Source organism: Salvelinus namaycush, chromosome 29 (assembly GCF_016432855.1).
Source record: "Salvelinus namaycush isolate Seneca chromosome 29, SaNama_1.0, whole genome shotgun sequence".
Classification (NCBI taxonomy): Eukaryota; Metazoa; Chordata; class Actinopteri; order Salmoniformes; family Salmonidae; genus Salvelinus; species Salvelinus namaycush.
In genome coordinates this window covers 27,724,155-27,730,908 of record NC_052335.1, presented here as the reverse complement: position 1 = coordinate 27,730,908, position 6,754 = coordinate 27,724,155, and positions in this window count along the sequence as shown.

The following is a 6,754-nucleotide window of genomic DNA, read 5'->3' as shown; positions in this document are numbered from 1 at the left end:
TAGACAGCATTATAATGCAACAACAGGGATAGACAGCATTATAATGCAACACACAGGGGTAGACAGCAATTATCAATGCAAACACCAGGGATAGACAGCATATAATGCAACACCAGGGATAGACAGCATTATAATGAACACCAGGGATGACAGCATTATAATGTAAACACCCAGGGATAGACAGTAGCATTATAATGCAACACAGGATAGACAGCATTATAATGTAACACCAGGGATAGACCAGCATTATAATGCAACACCAGGGATAGACAGCATTATAATGCAACACCAGGGATAGACAGCATTACAATGCAAACACCAGGATAGGACAGCATTAAATGCAACACAGGGATAGACAGCATTATAATGTAACACCAGGGATAGACAGCATTATAATGCAACACCAGGGATAGGCAGTTAGCATTATAATGCAACCACCAGGATAGGACAGCATTATAATGCAACACCGGATAGACAGCATTATAATGCAACACCAGGGATAGACAGCATTATAATGCAACACCAGGGATATAGACCGCATTATAATGCAACACCAGGGATAGACAGCATTATAATGCAACCACAGGGATAGACAGCATTATAATGCAACACCAGGGATAGGCAGCATTATAATGCAACAACCAGGGATAGACAGCATTATAATGCAACACCAGGGATATAGACAGCATTATAAGCAACACCAGGGATAGACAGCATTACAATGCAACACCAGGGAAGACCGCATTATAATGCCACCAGGGATAGACAGCATTATAATGCAAACCAGGGATAGGCAGCATTAAATGCAAACACAGGGATAGACAGCATATAAGCAACACCAGGGATAGACAGCATTATAATGCAACACCAGGGATAGACAGATATAATGCAAACACCAGGGTAGACAGCATTATAATGCAACACCAGGGATAGACAGCATATAATGCAACACAGGGATAGACAGCATTATAATGTAACACCAGGGATAGACAGCATTATAATGCAACACCAGGGATATAGACAGCATTATAAATGCAACACCAGGGATAGACAGCATTATAGCAACAACCAGGGATAGACAGCATTATAATGCAACACCAGGGATAGACAGCATATTAATGCAACACAGGGATAGACAGCATTAAATGCAACACCAGGGATAGACAGCATTATAATGCAACACCAGGGATAGACAGCATTATAATGCAACACCAGGGATAGACAGCATTATAATTGCAACAACAGGGATAGACAAGCATTATAATGCAACACCAGGGATAGACAGCATTATAATGCAACACCAGGGATAGACAGCATTAAATGCAACACCAGGGATAGACAGCATTACAAATGCACACACAGGAATAGGACAGTAGCATTATAATGAAACACCAGGGATAGACAGCATTATAATGCAACACCAGGGATAGACAGGCATACATGACAGGATAGACATTACATTAATGCAACACCAGGGATAGACAGCATTACAATGCAACACCAGGGTAGACATAGCATTAAATGCAACACCAGGGATGACAGAGCATTATAATTAACACCAGGATAGACAGCATTATAATGAACACCAGGGATAGACATTAGCATTATAATGAACACCAGGGATGACAGTTAGCATTATAAGCAACACCAGGGATAGACAGAGCATTATAATGTAACACCAGGGATAGACGTTAGCATTATAATGTAACACCAGGGATAGACAGTTAGCATTATAATGAACACCAGGGATAGACAGTAGGCATATAATGCAACACCAGGATAGACAGCATATAATGCAACACCAGGGATAGACAGCATTATAATGCAACACCAGGGATAGAAAGCATTAATGAACACAGGGAGACTGCATAAATGCAAACACAGGGATAGACAGCATTATAATGCAACACCAGGGATAGACAGCAGCATATAATGCAACACCAGGGATAGACAGCATTAAATGCAACACCAGGGATAGACAGCATTATTAAATGCAACACCAGGGATAGACAGCATTAAATGCAACACCAGGGATAGACAGCATTATAATGAAACACCAGGGATAGACAGCATTAATGCAACACCAGGATAGACAGCATTAAATGCAACACAGGGATAGACAGTTAGTTAAATGCCAACACCAGGGATAGACGAGCATTATAATGCAACACCAGGGATAGACGCATTATAATGCAAAACACCAGGGATAGACAGCATTATAGAACACCAGGGATAGACAGCATTAAATGCAACACCAGGGATAGACAGCATTATATGCAACACCAGGATAGACAGCATTATAATGCAACACCAGGGATAGACAGCATATACAATGCAACACCAGGGATAGAGTCTATAATGCAACACCAGGGATAGACAGCATTACAATGCAACACCAGGGATAGACAGCATTATAATGCAAACACCAGGGATAGACAGGCATTAAATGCACAACCAGGGATAGACAGCATTATAATGACACACCAGGGATAGGCAGCAGTTAGCATTATAATGCAACACAGGGATAGACAGCATTATAATGATGCGCAACACCAGGGATAGACAGCATTATAATGCAACACCAGGGATAGACAGATTATAATGAACAACCAGGGATAGACATAGCATTATAATGCAAACACCAGGGATAGACAGCATACAAGCACCAGGGATAGACAGCATTACAATGCAAACACAAGGGATAGACAGCATTATAATGCAAACAAGGATAGACAGCATTATAATGCAACCCAGGGATAGACAGCATTAAATGCAACACCAGGGATAGACAGAGCATTATATGCAACACCAGGGATAGACAGTAGCATTATAATGCAACACCAGGGATAGACAGCATTATAATGCAACACCAGGGAGAAGCATTATAATGAACACCAGGGAGAGACAGCATTATAATGCAACACCAGGGATAGACAGCATTATAATGCAACACCAGGGATAGACAGCATTATAATGCAACACCAGGGATAGACAGCTAATAATGTAACACCAGGGATAGCAGTTAGCATATAATGCAACACCAGGGATAGACAGCATTAAATGCAACAGGGATAGAAAGCATTAAATGCAACACCAGGGATAGACAGCATTATAATGCAACAACAGGATAGACAGCATTAAATGCAACACCAGGGATAGACAGCATAAATGCAACACCAGGGATAGACAGCATTAAATGCAACACCAGGGATAGACAGCATTATAATGTAAACACCAGGATAGACAGCATTACAATGCAACACCAGGGTAATAGACAGCTTATAATGCAACACCAGGGATAGGACAGCATTATAATGCAACACCAGGGATAGACAGTTAGCATTAAATGCAACACCAGGGATAGGACAGCATTAAAATGCAACACCAGGGATAGACAGCATTATAATGCAACACCAGGGATAGACAGCATTATCAATGCAACACCAGGGATAGACAGCATTATAAGCACCACCAGGATAGACAGCATTATAATGTAACACAGGATAGCAGCATTAAAAGCAACACCAGGGATAGACAGCATTATAATGCAACACCAGGGATAGACAGCATTATAATGGCAACACCAGGGATAGACAGCATTATAATGCAACACAGGGATAGACAGAATTAAATGCAACACCAGGGATAGACAGCATTATAAGCAACACCAGGATAGGCAGTTAGCATTATAATGCAACACCAGGGATAGACAGCATTATAATGCAACACCAGGGATAGACAGCATATAAGGCAACACCAGGGATAGACAGCATAAATGCAACACCAGGGATGGACAGCATTTAATGCAACACCAGGGATAGACATAGCATTATAATGCAACACCAGGATAGAAGCATTATAATGCAACAACAGGGATAGATAGCATTATAATGCAACACCAGGGATAGACAGCATTATAATGCAACACCAGGGATAGGCAGTTAGCATTATAATGCAACACCAGGGATAGACAGCAATAATGCAACACCAGGGATAGGACAGCATTATAATGCAACACCAGGGATAGACAGTATCATTAAATGCAACACCAGGGATAGACAGCATTACAAGCACACCAGGGTAGACAGCATTATATGCACACAGGATAGACAGCATATAATGCAACACCAGGGATAGACAGCATTAAATGCAACACCAGGGATAGGCAGATTATAATGAACACGGGATAGGCAGCATTATATGCAACACCAGGGATAGGGACAGCATTATAATGCAACACCAGGGATAGACAGCATTATAATGCACACCAGGGATAGACAGCATTATAATGCAACCACCAGGGATAGACAGCATTATAATGCAACACCAGGGATAGACAGCATTAAATGCAACACCAGGGATAGACAGCATAAATGCAACACCGGATAGCAGCATATAATGCAACACCAGGGATAGGCAGCATTATATGCAACACCAGGGATAGGCAGCATTATATGCAACACCAGGGATAGACAGAATATATGCAACACCAGGGATAGACAGCATTATAATGCAACACCAGGGATAGACAGCATATAATGCAACACCGGTAGACAGCATTATAATGCAACACCAGGGATAGACAGCATTATAATGCAACACCAGGATAGACAGCATTAAATGTAACACCAGGGATAGACGCATTATAATGCAACACCAGGGATAGACAGCATTATAATGTAACACCAGGGATAGACAGCATTACAATGTAACACCAGGGATAGACAGCATTATAATGCAACACCAGGGATAGACAGCATTATAATGCAACACCAGGATAGACAGCATAAATGCAACACAGGGATAGACAGCATTTAATGTAACACCAGGGATAGACGCATTATAGCAACACGGGATAGACAGCATTATAATGATAACACCAGGGATAGACAGTAGCATTATAATGCAACACCAGGGATAGACAGCATTACAATGCAACACCAGGGATAGACAGCATTAAATGCAACACCAGGATAGACAGCATATAATGCAACACCAGGGATAGACAGCATTACTAATGAACAACAGGGATAGACAGCATTACAATGCAACACCAGGGAAGACAGCATTATAATGCACACCAGGGATAGACAGCAGTAAATGCACACGGATAGACAGCATTATAATGCAACACCAGGGATAGACAGCATTAAAGCAACACCAGGGATAGACAGCATTATAATGCAACACCAGGGATAGCGCAGTTAGCATAAATGCAACACCAGGGATAGACAGCATTATAATGCAACACAGGGTAGACAGCATTATAATGCAACACCAGGGATAGACAGCATTATAATGTAACACCCGGGATAGACAGCATTATAATGCAACACCAGGGATAGACAGCATTAAATGCAACACCAGGGATAGACAGCATTAAATGCAACCACCAGGGATAGACAGCTTATAATGCAACACCAGGGATAGACAGCATTAAATGCAACCCAGGGATAGACAGCATAAATGCACACCGGGATAGGCAGTTAGCATTATAATGCAACACCAGGATAGACAGAGCATTATAATGCAACACAGGGTATAGACAGCATTATAATGCAACACCAGGGATAGACAGTTACATTAAATGCAACACAGGGATAGACAGCATTATAATGCAACACCAGGGTAGACAGCATTAAATGCAACACCAGGGATAGACAGCATATAATGCAACACCAGGGATAGGCAGCATTATAATGCAACACCAGGATAGACAGCATTATAATGCAACACAGGGATAGCAGATTATAATGTAACACCGGTAGACAGCATTACAATGCAACACCAGGGATAGACAGCATTATAATGAACACCAGGGATAGAACAGCATTTAATGCAACACCAGGGATAGACAGCATATAATGCAACACCAGGGATAGACAGAGCATTAAATGCAACCCCAGGGATAGACAGCATTAAATGCACACCAGGGATAGACAGCATAATGCAACACAGGGATAGACAGATTATAATGCAACACCAGGGATAGACAGCATTAAATGCAACACCAGGGATAGACAGCATTATAATGCAACACCAGGGAAGACAGAGCATTATAATGCAACACCAGGGATAGACAGATTATAATGCAACACCAGGATAGACGCATTATAATGCAAACACCAGGATAGACCATTACTTAAATGCAACACCAGGGATAGACAGCATTACAATGCAAACACCAGGATAGACGCATTAATGCAACACCAGGGATAGACAGCATTATAATGCAACACCAGGGATAGACAGCATTATAATGCAAACACCGATAGACAGATTATAATGCAACACCAGGGATAGACAGCATTATAATTGTAACAACAGGGATAGACAGCATTCAATGAAACAGGGATAGACAGCATTATAATGTAACCCAGGGATAGGACAGCATATATGAAAACACCAGGGATAGACAGATTATAATGTAAAACAGGGATAGACAGTTAAGCATTATTATGATGCAACACAAGGGATAGACGAGCATTACAATAATGCACACCAGGGATAGACAGCATTATAATGCAACACCAGGGATAGACAGCATTATAATGCAACACCAGGGATAGGCAGTTAGCATTATAATGCACACCAGGGATAGGCAGTTAGCATTATAATGCAACACCAGGGATAGACAGCATTATAATGCAACACAGGGATAGAGCATTATGAATGCACCCAGGGATAGACAGCATTATAATGCAACACCAGGGATAGACAGCATTATAATGCAACACCAGGGATAGACAGCATT